The sequence below is a fragment of the Neovison vison genome, chromosome 8 (genome assembly GCF_020171115.1).
Source record: "Neovison vison isolate M4711 chromosome 8, ASM_NN_V1, whole genome shotgun sequence".
Classification (NCBI taxonomy): Eukaryota; Metazoa; Chordata; class Mammalia; order Carnivora; family Mustelidae; genus Neogale; species Neogale vison.
In genome coordinates, this window is record NC_058098.1 from 127,394,664 (window position 1) to 127,409,607 (window position 14,944).

The following is a 14,944-nucleotide window of genomic DNA, read 5'->3' on the forward strand; positions in this document are numbered from 1 at the left end:
GGATAAGATTTAAAATATAAGGAATAGGAATAAAGGATGAACAGCATATCCAATCTAAATTACATCAAAACCCAAATATGTAGACAGAATTTACATTTTTCTAAAAAGAAGTAAACATTCACTATCAACCCAATAGGTAAATTACTCTGATGAGAAGAAAGATACATGAACTAAGATACTTTCTTGCTTTGACATATTAAAAAAAAAATGATACATTTCATGTTCCTTTAAATGTTTAGGGTTTTATTGTTAGAAATACATAATTCAACTTTCATGGACAGGTCAACTAGGGGGAATATCACATTCATTTGAATTGGTTGTCTTCCTACTGGGTAGGGCTTGCTTCTCTCTTTTTCTAAGCTTTATCAAAGTATGACTGATATACATTACAAAAAATTACATGTGTTAATGTATACATTTTGTTAAGTTTGGACATAGTATACACTCATTGTATTATTACCACAATTAGGGTCCTAAACATATCCGTCCTCCAACAATTTCCTTGCGTTTTGGGGGTGTGTGTGTGTGTAAGAATACTTGACATGAGATCTATCCTCAGTGTATTTTAAGTGTCTAATATGTGTTAACTGTATGCACTATGTTGTACAGCAGATCTATAGGACTTACTCATCTTGCATACATTTTTTTTTAATTTATTTATTTGACAGAGAGAAATCACAAGTAGATGGAGAGGCGGGGAGAGAGATAGAGAGGGAAGCAGGCTCCCCGCTGAGCAGAGAGCCAGATACGGGACTCGATCCCAGGACCCTGAGATCATGACCTGAGTGGAAGGCAGCAGCTTAACACACTGAGCCACCCAGGAGCCCGTTGCATACATTTTTTAAGCTGCTTTGCACATGTAAAACATGCCATAAAATGTCCTATATTGCAATGGGCAATGCAACTGTTTTTAGGTTGACCTAGGCAAATCCTATGAGAATCAATGGCATTAAGGAGAAAACTAGATTCCATATTTTCTTCTTTGTCTCGTGTTTTTTCCCATCCACACTCCTTGAGTTTGCTATATGTGATCCAATTAGAAGCTCATGCCTGAGAATAGTGTCCCTTTGTTAGAATTGGGAGATTTAGGTGATCATCGTTTTCTTCAACATATGAGTCTTTGGAATCATCCACTGTAATTTTTGTGTTTTCTGTTTGTTTTGTTTTGTTTGTTTGTTTTTATTTTTTGACAATCAGGAACACCAAAGCCTTCTTCTTCTTGTGTTAACTTTTCTAAATTGGCTTTTACAGATATTTTCTGTTTCTATTTATGAAGCTACTTCTCACCAATTGCCCAACATCTGTCGCAGTAGGGTAAAAGGGTAGGGTTCATTTTTATTTCATAAATTATACTTCTGGTAGTCTGCTGAGGAAATTTCAAGATCTTCAAGTGAACCTCTATCACTCTGCCCTGCCTGATTTACCTCAATATCCCTCATCATCTTCCTCTGAGAGTTATTCTCCTTCACTAAGGCTATAATCTGCTGAATCAAGACTCATCTTCTAACTCTACAGTGAAGTCATCTGAAACTGAATCTTGATCCAAACATCCAGATGTTCACTTATACCAGCATCAAGTTCTGGATTTGCTGGAGTCTCTGGATGCCCGACTCCTGCTTCTTCACCATATGTCTCCCTTATTACACATAAAGTGAGGTTTTCATCAAAGAAAGGGAAATACTGTCAGATTTCTGGTGCTTTCTTTTTCATTTACTGGGTAATTCATCTGAATTTTCATCTAGTCAGGACGCACCTCTTCTTCTGAGTCCCCAAAATACACTTCTATCCCAGGTCTGTATGTGTGTGAGCACACTAGGTCCACAGGAGGAGGCCCCTGGCAGCAGAAGCAGCTTAACCTTGGTCAGAGGGACCTAGGGCTGCCCACCAGCTGGGCTTCTAGCTCTACCTTCCTCCCCCTCACTAAGGCTGCTGAAGTTCCCTAATGCACATCCAGGATGTTTTTGCGTGTGCACTCAGACCATGCAGCCTCACAAGTTTCTCCTTTCATTTTCAGAATTGCCCAGATTTGGACACAGATTCTATTTTCATACTATGTAAAGATCATTAGAAAGTAGAAGCCAAACAAAGGCAAGGGTGGAGTACTTGAAACATCATCTAAATGGGGTCAGAATTCACAGCCCAGCAATGAGGGGAAATAGAAGGCTTGAGTAAGAATACTCATAAATGAGAACATATTAATAAAACATATTTCTATTTTTTTCACATTAACAAAACATAATTGGATGAAAGCTAAAAACTCAAGTTTGAGTCCTCACGTGCTAGAGACACCATTCTAGCAGAACATCCGGGCACCTGATAGGCAGCATGCATCTGCTAGTCACAGTGGTGAATGACTCCATGTGCTGCTCCTCTGATTTAATTACCTGCAGAAGTCCAAGCTTGATTCCTTTCAAAATTTAGCATCTATTGCAAGCCTAACGAGTTAAAAGTTTGAGCTGGAGAATAGAGCCATTACAGGATAAAAGTAATCAAACAACTCTTACAGATCTCCTAAAGCAATGATTCACACAGGATTTCACACAAAACCCCCATTAATGCTAATGAAATTGGGTAAGTTACAGGCAGAAACTCTCCCATACATTGATAGGTGAATAGTTCCCTGAGGTACTTACTTAGATGAGGGAACTTAATTTTCTCTCCACTAATCCTCTCTGGATGAAAAATAAGAATGCTTCACAAGTTGGGTTTCTTTTTAAAGTAGATGGCACAAATTCAGAATCATTGGTGTGAATTAATCAAAAGCCACATTAGGACATATACTAGCTTATTTTCCATCAGTCAAACCTTCTTCCATTCAAAGAAATACTCGGCCAAAGTCTTGAAAAGTCAGTCTTGTTTGTGGCTCTGAAAGTAACCCATTAAAATCCATTTCGTCTTGATCCTTCAAGATTCTAGAAAAAGGAACTGTGCAATTATTTGAGGGAACTAGTTGAAAAGAAATAGAAATTCCTGATTGCCTTAGTATGAATTGAAGAGTTCAGCTGCTGATTTAATTAGCTGCCTAGGGAAGAAAAGATCATGAAATGTTGAGTTAGAAACAATATAAGATCATTCAAAGAGGTACAAGTTTTAGTACAGATATAATTAAGCTTCTGGGGCAGAAGTGGTGTGCGTATGTGTGTGTGTGGTTCAGAAGTAGCAACTTTCGCTAGCATGTGAGTGTTGTTGCTTAATAATAATCATTAGGATAATATCGATTTGGTTGTGTACAACTTTTTACCTAGTCATCATCTCATTTATTACAATTTCCCAGGATATAGGCAGGGAAATTGTATCCCAGGATATAGGCAGGGTTGTGGTTACTATATTATTTTACAACTAACAGAGTGAGACTCAATTTAGTAAGTTACCTCATAGGAGAAAAGTAATAGGCTCCTAAAAACATATTAAATCAAACAAATGTAAATAAAATAAATAATGCTGATTTCTGGATGAGAATGATGTCACAGAAAGCAAAGATTCTTAAAATCTCATTTAGTTTTCCCTTCTCTCTCCTACAACTGATGCCACTGAACTTTAAAATGGGAATTTTCTAAAAACCATCACCTAGGATCTTAATGTCAGAAGAAATTTGGGGGCACCTTGGTAGCTCAGGCAGTGGATTCCCTGGCTCTTGATTTCAGCTGAGGTTATGATCTCAGTGTCGTGAGATCAAGTCTGGCATGGGGCTTGGCACTCAGTGGGCAGTCTTCTTGAGATTCTCTCCTGCTAGCATGGAATCCCTCTCAAATAAATCTTGAAAAAAAAAAAAATCTAGTCTGTTCCCTTTTGGTTAGTGATACCTAGAAAGATCGTTGAATAGAGATAGATCCCCAAATACCAAAATATGTCTTTAATTTACTTACACATGAATGTATAAATAGTTTAGTTAACCATGTTCTACCTGATGAAAAGTATCTGGTGCTTCTTATTTTGACTAAGACCTGAATTACACTGATTTTAAGCATCAGCAGACACATTTTGGTGAATTATATTTCTTTAAATAAATAAAAAAATTGATTTATTAGATGTTAAGAATCAGTGATGCTACACGTGGAATTTTAAAAATGACTACTCTAAACTCTACAGTTATAGTTGGAGATGTTTTAGTAATTAATAAAATAAGTAAAGTGAAAATCAGTAAGCAAATATAAGACCTGAACAATGCTATCAACTAACTTGACCTAATTGACCTTCACAAGGCAAAGGGAGAAACCCAACAGAATACATTTTTTTTTTGAAGTGCACACACTATTCACACACTATTCACTTCTGTGTCACAAAATTTCTAGAATGAAATTGCACAACATATATCCTTAGATTGCAACAGGGAGGAAACTAGAAACCAATAGAAAATAATTGAAAAATACTCAAATATTTGGAAGTTTAAAAACACACTTCTTAATAAACTCTGTGTCAAAGAAGAAAACAAAAATGGAATTAGGAAATATTCTAAATCAAATTAAAATGAATACATATCAACCTTTATCTGTTGCAGCTTAAGTAGTACTTAAAAACCATAGCATTAGATAAGTCTGGCAAGGTGTTTATCAACCTTGTTAATTCTTTCCAAGAATCAGCTCCTTGTTTTGTTGATCTGTTCTACTATTTTTATTTGTATATCATTGATTTCTGCTCAAGTCTATTATTTCTCTTCTCTTGCTGGATTTAGACTTTATTTGCTGTTCTTTTTCCAGCTTCTTTAGGTGTAAGTTTAGGTTGTATTTTTGAGATTTTTCTTGCTTCTTGAGGAAGGCCTGTATTTCTATGTATTTCCCCATTAGGACAGGTTTTGTTGCATCCCAAAGGTTTGAACTGTCTTGTTTACATTTTCATTTGCTTCCATGTATTTTTTATAAATTCTTCTTTAATTTCTTGGTTGACCTGTTCATTATTTGTAGGATGATCTTTAATCTCCATGTATTTATGGTCCTGCCTATTTATTTTCTTGTGGTTGACTTCAAGTTTCCCTAACACTGTGGTGTGAAACTATGCATGGTATAATCTCAATCTTCTTATACCAGCTGCGACCTAACTTACTTGTGACCCAGTATGTGATCTGTTCTGAAGAATGTTCCATGTGCACTTGAAAAGAATGTATATTCTACTGCTTTCGGATGAAATGCTCTGAATATATCCTTTAAGTCCATTTGGCCCAGTGTGTCATTCGAAGCCCTGTTTTCCCATTGATCTTCTGCTTAGATGATCTGTCCATTGCTGTGAATGATGGGTATTAATTTTCCCTACCATTATTGTATTATTATCAATGAGTTTCTTTAAGTTTGTTATTAATTGATTTATTAATTTTGCTGCTTCCAATTTAGGGGCATAAATGTTTACAATTGTTAGATCTTCTTGTTGAATGGACTCCTTCATTATGATGTAGTGTCCTTCTTTATCTCTTATTACTGTCTTTGCTTTAAAATCTAATTTCTCTTGGGGTGCTTGGGTGGCTCAATCAGTTAAGTGTCGGCCTTTGGTTCAGGTCATGATCCCAGGATCCTGGGATTGAGCCCTGCATTGGGCCTCCCTGCTCATCAGGGATTCTGCTTCTCTCTCTCCCTTTACCCCTCTCTCCTGTTCATACTCTTTCTTTCCTTCTCTGTCTCAAATGAATAAAATATTTAAAAAATAAAATAAAAATAAAATCTAGTTTGTCCCATATAAGGATGGCTACTCCAGAAACCCTTGTCGTGTTCATTCATAGATGAATGGATTAGGAAGAGTGGCATATATGTATACAGTGGAATATAACTCAACAATGAAAAAGAATGAAATCTTGCCATTTGCAATAATGTGGGTAGAACCAGAGGGTATTATGCTAAGCAAAGGCAATCAGTCAGAGAAAGACAAATACCATAAGGTTTCATCATATGTGGAATTTAAGAAAAAAAAAAAACAGATTAACATGGGGAAGGGAAGGGAAAATAAGATAAAAACAGAGAGGGAGGCAAACCATAACATCTCTTAATTACAGGAAACAAACTGAGGGTTGCTGGAGTGGGACAGTAAATGAGGGGATGGGGTAATTGGGTGATGGGCATTAAGGAGGGCATTTGATGTAATGAGCACTGGGTGTTTCATGTAACTGATGAATCATTAAATTCTACCATTGAAACTAATATCACACTATATATTAACTAAATTTAATTTAAAAAGTTATTAAAAATCACTTTCCCACAAATGAAAAAAAAAGGAACAAATTAAATACAAAAAAAAAAATTTAAAAGGAAATAAGATAACAAAAATCAGTGAAATTCTTCAAAGAACTGGAGCAAATAATCCAGAAATTTGTATGGAATCAGAAGAGACCCCGAATTGCTAAGGAAATGTTGAAAAACAAAAATAAAAATAAAACTGGGGGCATCATGTTACCTGATTTCAAGCTTTATTACAAAGCTGTGGTTACCAAGACAGCATGGTACTGGCATAAAAACAGACACATAGACCAGTGGAACAGAGTAGAGAGCCCAGATATGGACCCTCAACTCTATGGTCAATTAATCTTCGACAAAACAGGAAAAAATATACAGTGGAAAAAAAGACAGTCTCTTCAATAAATGGTGCTGGGAAAACTGGGCAGCTATATGTAGAAGAATGAAACTCGACCATTCTCTTACACCGTACACAATGATAAACTCAAAATGGATAAAAGACCTCAACGTGAAACAGGAATCCATCAAAATCCTAGAGTAGAACATAGGTAGTAATCTCTTTGATATCAGCCACAGCAACTTCTTTCAAGACATGTCTCCAAAGGCAAAGGAAACAAAAGCTAAAATAAACTTTTGGGACTTCATCAAAATCAAAAGTTTCTGCACAGCAAAGAAAACAGTCAAAAAAACAAAGAGGCAACCCACGGAATGGGAGAAGATATTTGCAAATGACAGTACAGACAAAAGGTTGATATCCAGGATCTATAATGAACTCCTCAAATTCAACACACACAAAGCAGGCAATCATATAAAAAAAAAAAAATGGGCAGAAGATATAAACAGAGACTTCTCCAATGAAGACATATAAATGGCTATCAGACACATGAAAAAATGTTTATCATCACTAGCCCTCAGGGAGATTCAAATTAAAACCACATTGAGATATCACCTTACACCAGTTAGAATGGCCAAAATTAACAAGACAGGAAACAACATGTGTTGGAGGGGATGTGGAGAAAGGGGAACCCTCTTACACTGTTGGTGGGAATGCAGTTTGGTGCAGACTCTTTGGAGTACAGTGTGGAGATTCCTCAAGGAATTAAAAATAGAGCTTCCCTATGACCCTGCAATTGCACTCCTGGGTATTTACCCCAAAGATACAGATGTCGTGAAAAGAAGAGCCATCTGTACCCCAATGTTTACAGCAGCAATGGCCACAGTCGCCAAACTATGGAAAGAACCAAGATGCCCTTCAACGGACGAATGGATAAGGAAAAGGTGGTCCATATACACTATGGAGTATTATGCCTCCATCAGAAAGGATGAATACCCAACTTTTGCAGCAACATGGACAGGACTGGAAGAGATTATGCTGAGTAAAATAAGTCAAGCAGAGAAAGTCAATTATCATATGGTTTCACTTATTTGTGGAGCATAACAAATAACATGGAGGACACGGGGAGAGGGGGAGGAGAAGGGAGTTGAGGGAAATTGGAAGGGGAGGTGAACCATGAGAGACCATGGACTCTGAAAATCAATCTGAGGGTTTTGAAGGGGCAGGGGGTGGGAGGTTGGGGTACCAGGTGGTGGGTATTATTGAGGGCACGGATTGCATGGAGCACTGGGTGGGGTGAAAATATAATGAATACTGTTATGCTGAAAATAAATAAATTTAATTTAAATAAATAAATAAATACAATATATTAAGTACATTAATACATTAAAAAAAAGAAAATGTGAAAGAGAGAAAAATTAATAAATCAAAACTGGTCCTTTGAAAAGGTCAGTAATAAAACTGATAAAAATCTGGCCAAACTAGAGCAGCTGGGTGCCTCAGTTGGTCAAGGATCTGCGTTTGGTTCATGTCATGATCTCTGGGTCCTAGGATCAAGCCCTGCGTGGGGCTGCCTGCTCGGTGAGGAGTCTGCTTCTCCCTCTCCTTCAGCTCCTCCCTCCTACTTGTGATCCTGCTCTCTCTCTTTCTCTCAAATAAATAAATAAACAAAATTAAAAAATAGATATAGATATAGATATAGATAGATAGATAGATACCGGGCCAAACTGATTAAGAAAAAAAGAGTAAAGACATAAATTACCAGTATTAAGAATGGAAGAGGGAATATCACTTTAAGTCCTACAGACATTCAAAGTATAAAGGAAACTTATAAACATTAAGACAATAAATTTGATAAGTCAGGTTAAATGGATAAGTTCTTTGAGAGAAGCAGCTAAAAGGGTGAATTTTATCATCCATAATTTATATTTTAATAGCCCTGACTAAAAAAAATAGATTGGCTGAAGAAAGGAAAAAAAATGTACCACTGCTATGATTAAAACCAACATGTTTTGTTTAATTGTTTTATTTTTATACCTCTGCCTGACATTTTTTGGCAACATTAAGATCTACAGGGGTACTTAAAGTTCAATCTCTTACTATCTGAGAAAGACACATTTATTTCCACACTCTCTCCTCCCCCATTCTTCTTCTTTAATGGATCTTATATCTAAGACAGTACACTTCCACTTTTGAATGGTTTCTAGTACAAGAGAATCTCTTGGATATAAGAAATAGAGCTAATCGTCATTTTCCCTACCTGGGATGTGGTGAGTCCATTGGGCTACCTTACTTAAGTTTGTTCTTGATTCGAACCTTGGGAATTTTACTAAGTTGTATTAAATGACAATCTACATGGACTGGTATTTTTTGGGAGATTTGAAATATCCCATTGCTTTTTGTACCTCATCCTAGTTGTGGGCTTTGTGTGCTGGTAGTCAATCACTGGTATAAAATAAAAAATGCTTTCTAACATGAGCATTAAGTATTCATTAAGTTATTAACTCTCTAATAGGTCCAGGAAGAGAAAAAATAGATCAAGATAGTTTTTATTAGTCAGAGAGATAATAACATGATTGCTATAATTTATCGAACACTTGTATATGCCAGTGCACTCTGCAATTTTCATTCATTACTTAAATTAATCCTCATAACATCATTAAGACATGAGAACAATTCTTATTATATCACAAGGATCTGATACTAAAGACTAAGAAATAATCTGCCAAATAAATTAGTAAAACTTAAGGGGGACAGTCACCAGTGTTGGAAGTGGCTACTGAGAAATGTAAACATTCAAACTTGCATGTAGGTGAGAAGGAGCTTAAATTAGTAAAAACCACATTATTAAGTAGTTTCTGATATCTATTGAGAAGCATAAAGTTGTTTTTATTTTGTTAGACTATCTGCCAGTCTAGGAACATAGTCTAAAGGAAAGGTTCATGCTATGGGAGTGGGGGGGGGATAAAAAGCCCTGGACTAATTATATTAATTTGAGCAATAGCCATAATATTATTTCATTTTCTTAACAATATTTAATAATATTTATTTAGAAATTTATAATATTTAATAATATATAAAATTTAATAGTAAGTAAAACATAGTCACTTGATTTTTGTTAAATGCAACATGGAATAAACATGCACACATGTATGTATACACACATATGTATATAAAATGAATACATAATAGCTCTGTATCTAAATGTTCCTTGATTAAAACTATGTTCAACGCATGATGCACAGACTAGCCTGCAGTTGACTAAGAACTTTGTTTCTAACATTTCCTACCACTTGAGTTGTATTTCGGCAAGAGTGAATTGCTATAGTACCCCAAATGAAACTGTGGCATATGCCTTGACTCATGGTATTTCTTTTTCCTGGAATGACCTTCCTATCCTTCCTCTCTTGAGTTAGCCCAGTTTATCCCTTTAGATAAAACTCGGGAATCCCCTTTCCCCAGAATCTTTCTCTGCCTCTTTTCATGAACACCTAAGTTTCCCCTAATCATTCTATCCCTGAGTCTCCAGCATTCTGTCTAAACTAATCTCTTCACGGCTTTGTAGGAGATTGCCGTCTCCCCTGGGATCTCTTGTGAGCTCAGACACTGTTCCATTTCTTCTTTATACTCCCAGGGTCTAGCAGGTTTTGGGTATGCAGGAGCACCATAAGCTTCTCAGAAACAGAAACTGTAGGATCTGAAATGAAAGCAGCGTTTCTATTAAAATAGGATGATTATATTAAGAGAGTATAGTTCTCTTTTTTTTCCAATTTCTTATTATACTGTGGTTATACTGTTTTTATAATGATCAAACTATATGCATTTAAACATGAAGCAAATACATATAATGTCTACGGATATTTGTAGCAGTGCCAGTGTTCAGCCAGCAAATTTTAGAAATACCTAGAGAAATAGTTATATTTCATGACAAACTTTAAATGTTTCTTTGAAATCTGGGGTCAAAATTGAAGAAAACCTACATAAAAAAGCAATGTTCCGTGCCCGTAGACGTCAATTCTGTATGTGGTTGAAAAGTGTAGTAAAGCATGAAAACTGCAAATAATTTATTTAGTCAAAATATTGTCACAAAATGCAGTATATATAACTGATGATAAACTCACTCAGCTAATAAAGCAAGCTAGGTATCCTAAAAAATTAAAGCAGAAAAAAGGAATTAATTATGCGATATACACACACAGAAACACACACACACAAATATATTTCCAAATATTTAGCATAATCATGCAATTTGTGTGCATCCTGCCCCACCATAGATGACAACACTACTTGGAATCCCAGCAGTAGTGATTTCTGGGAAATAAGGGAGCAATAACATTTAGGAAATTATTTTAAATTTTCTGCAGACACTTATTAAAACATGCTTCTTAGGTTTGCTACCCATCAGCAGGGACAGATGAGGAGCTGTTTTTTGGCTTGAGTGGGGATCTAATTTAGAGAATACATACCAACTAATTGATTGTTGGGCATTAAAACAAGAACAGAACATCAAAACCTGTACAAGAATATTGAGCTTCTCTGAGGTAGTATTTCTCTTTCAAAATACCAACAATAGCATACTGTCTGACACATTAAAGGTTCTGGAGGACAAAAAGTTTATTTAAGCAGCACTATTTTGACCCCCTAAGTAAAGGAATCTCTGAGAAGAGGCACTGAAAAAATGAGCCAAAAAAAAGACAAAAAAAATCACAGAACAAAGGGAAATAACTAAGTTAAAGACAGACAGGATAACTAAGCCTAGAACAGAACATCTTTGATCCTAAACACATATCCAGAAACCATCAAAGGCAAATGTTACAGGTAAAAGCAATAAAAAGGATTACCTCAAGAGGGAAGAAAAAGGCACATATTTAGATGCACTGTTAGAAGAGAAAACGAAGCCAGGCAAGCAGGGAAAGATCTGAAAATTGAAAGGGAAAATCAAATCAGTGGCTTTTCTGCCTCATCCATCTGCCTGTGCCCAGACAGCACACTTTGGAGTCCAATAGAGTGAAAACAAGATTGGGCAACTTCAGCAGAAACACTTCCTCTCCATTTTTAAAATAATGAAAATGGTAACAGAGGCATGACCAAGAACCAAATGGAAGAAACGCCTGGGAAATTGCACAGGGGACAGTCCGAGAGGCCGTGAAAGGGAGTTTATTCATTGGAAGGAAAATTCAGCACGGCTGGAGCAGGCCACATGGATCAATGGCCTGGAAGAAATGGGTTGAGAAAAATGTGAATTGGCTAATGATCCCAGTTGGTCAAGCAAGGAAAAGGGTTCTGGGGCTGCCTGGGGAGAGGTGAATCAAGTTTTTGAAGTGATGTAATAAGACTGTTTGAATTCCCAATCGTGGCACTCTGAGGGCTCACCATCTACTCACAGGACGTCCCCTACGGCTCCTCCTCTGAATCCTTGGCATGGCCCATCGGTCATTGTCACAGCTGCCTCTGAGAACAAACTCAGACCCTCTACTGCAGTTTAAAAGGAGCTATGTCATCTGGACCAGGTCTTTATGCCAGCTTCTGTCACTCTCCCTGGGGGTGTTTACTATACTCCAGGCATTCTGCCTCGACCAAAACTTGAAGCTCATCCATCAAACCCATGTCGCTACACATGTTAGTCCCACTGAAAAAAGGTGTCTCCAGTTCCACTCACCCAGATATCACTGTACCCGAGAGGTTCCCCTGAATATCCTCCCTCCCCTTCACTAGCACATCAGACTTTCAATCACTTCATAAAATGTATCAGCATTTGAAATAGGCTTGTATAATGATTTGGTTCCTTAGGATTTTCTTTCTTTTTTTTTAATGGAACTCCCACAAGAATATAAAGTCCAAGAAAGTAGAAAATCTGGTTTGTTCACTGCTCAATCCTGAGCAACTGGAAGAATGACTACTATAGAATAAGAATTCAATCAATGTTTCCTTTTTTCTTTTCTTTTAAGATTTTATTTATTTATTTGACACAGAGAAAGAAGGAGCAGCAGGCAGAGGGAGAGGGAGAAGCAGGCTTTCTGCAGAGCAGAGGACCCTGGGATTGTGACCTGAGCTGAAGGTAGATACTTAACTAACCAACTGATCCACCCAGGCACCCCTCAATGTTTCCTTAATTAAGCAGTTGAGTAGCAGAAGAACAGGGATTATACCAGCCTTGAAGCAAGGATGAGGAACAGATACAGATTGAGGCTCACATTATTTCAAGAAAGGCACCAAGTATGGTATATACATTATTTCTTTGACTCTTCCATCAAATCTAAGCCATAGTTATTATTATCCCCATTTTACAGATAACAGCTGAAGCTAAAAACAATGAAATAATAATCATGTAACTATTAAGAGGAAGAGCTTGGTTTCAAATTGGATTCTGAATTCCATGTTCTACCCACTTCAACCACAATGACCCTTCTCTGATCATTTCCCTTCCTAATTAGATCACTTTGGAACATCTTCCATGAAGCAGACAATAATAAACATCTTCACTGAGTAACATCTTGCTCCTTTTTTTTTTTTTTAAGATTTTCATTTATTTATTTGATACAGAGAAAGAGAGTGAGACCAAGCAAGGACAAGAACAAGCAGGGGGAGCAGGATCCTGGATGATTAGAGAGATCAACATGGGGCTTGACCTTGGGGGAAGGAGGATCTGACCCCAGGATGAGGATCCTGGGATCATGACCTGACTCAAGATGCTGGCTATCACTTTTATGTATCTATTCTGTTTCTATGACTAAGGAATAAAGGCTTTTAGGGCAATATTCTTAGCTATTTCTTCTTTGCCTGCCCTGCATCACCTCTGTCTTCACCATACCGCCTGCTTTTCCATGATCCTTTGACCTCTAGGCCATGTTTCCTAACCCCTGCCCTCTCTTATCCCTTGCTCTCCTGTGCTTCCCTGTGTCCTTATATCTCCTGCCCTAACTTGGAGCACAATTCTCTACATATCAAGAGACATAAACTCAATAATAAGTCTGTGTAAAAATAGGAGAAATTATAGTAAATAAACTTTCTTATTCCAGATACATGGTCATCATTTGTATGACAATGGCTGGAAGAATGAATAGGACTACAAAAGTATTGAGAGTGAGTAGCATTCTCAATTACTTCATTTGTCCTCGCCGATGACATAGCCTTATTCACAGTTCTGAGTCATCTAACTCCGAGAAAAAATTTGCTTTGTATTTCACCTGTTTACCTGTCCAATGTTAGACTTTTTAGCTCTAAAACAGAATTATTAAAATGCCCATTTCAAAAGATTCTTGTAAGGAATAATATGATATATGGAGATTTCTTACCAAAGGGTCAGGCCCATAGAAAGCGTTCAAAAGCTACATTGTTCAAAATAGGTTCTTCAACCCATTTTGGGTTCCAATCCCTACCCCTCTGGAGGGTTTATACCTGTAGAGAAAATCCCTTTCCTCTTAGAAGACTGTCTCAGATTTCTCCAAAGGATCTCAAGAGAATGAACATGTTTCCTTATTTTTATCATGAAATGTTACCTCCCAACTTCTGGGAAAAAGCACTATTCCTTTTTGGAAGGGTTGATATAGACATACACGTGGACACAAGGAAATGTTCTCATTTCTAGAGAAGCTTTTTGTTACCACTAGTACCCTGGGTTGACTTTTTTTTTTTCTTCTCAGTAATTAAAAAATATATGATTTTCCTGGTTATAACTATGTATAACCTCTCTGTATTCATAGATTCACTATCCAGAATATTGATAAATTGTAAATATAATGAACACCACTAGTTCTCACTGACGACTGGAACTCTGTTCCTTGGTCAAACCAGGAAGGATTGAGACTGTAAAGCAAACCAAAAGTTTATCTGGGGTATTGAGGAATTTAAATCCAGGAGACAAAGATTCAGGAGAAAACTGAAATGTGCTCCAATAAAGAAAGAGAAAGAGATAGATAAAGGCAAAAACTGCAGGCTATAGAAGTTGTTTTGAAAGAATTATCATTGGTATAGGCAAAAATAATTAACAGTTTATATAGGATAAGTTGCCATGCCAGATACTAGGTTGGAGTTCAGTGAAATAAGCCTCATTCTGACAATTGTACCAGGATATAGTAGATTGTGGTTGGCACAGTCTAAAAGTTCATATTTCACCAGGCACGGACATGTAGGAGACCAACACCCCCCACCACTGGCCTCCTAGCTCCATTTTGGGCTTCCTTGATGTTTCTGAGTTCTTGACTTCATTTCAGATGTTTCTGTTTACACCTTCTTTCAGGGAGTCTGAAATCCCTGCCCCTTGCAGTTGGGTGGGGCCCTGTGAGAAACAATGAAATGTGAGCAAAAATAGCACATTTTACTGGATGATGCTATGAAACGCTCCATGGGATCCTCTAATTTCTTCCTCTTCAGCCACACAGTGGCAGATAAAGCTTTGTGCTCACATGGCAGAAAAAAAGGATCGAAGCTGTGTGGGTTACTGAGGTTGGGTATG

At 37.0% G+C, this 14,944-nt stretch overlaps 1 pseudogene; it reads right to left on the reverse strand.

The window, feature by feature from the left end:
* Window positions 1-227: 227 nt before the first annotated feature.
* On the reverse strand, window positions 228-12,096 carry LOC122915494 (annotated as a pseudogene).
* Between the last annotated feature and the right edge of the window lie 2,848 nt (window positions 12,097-14,944).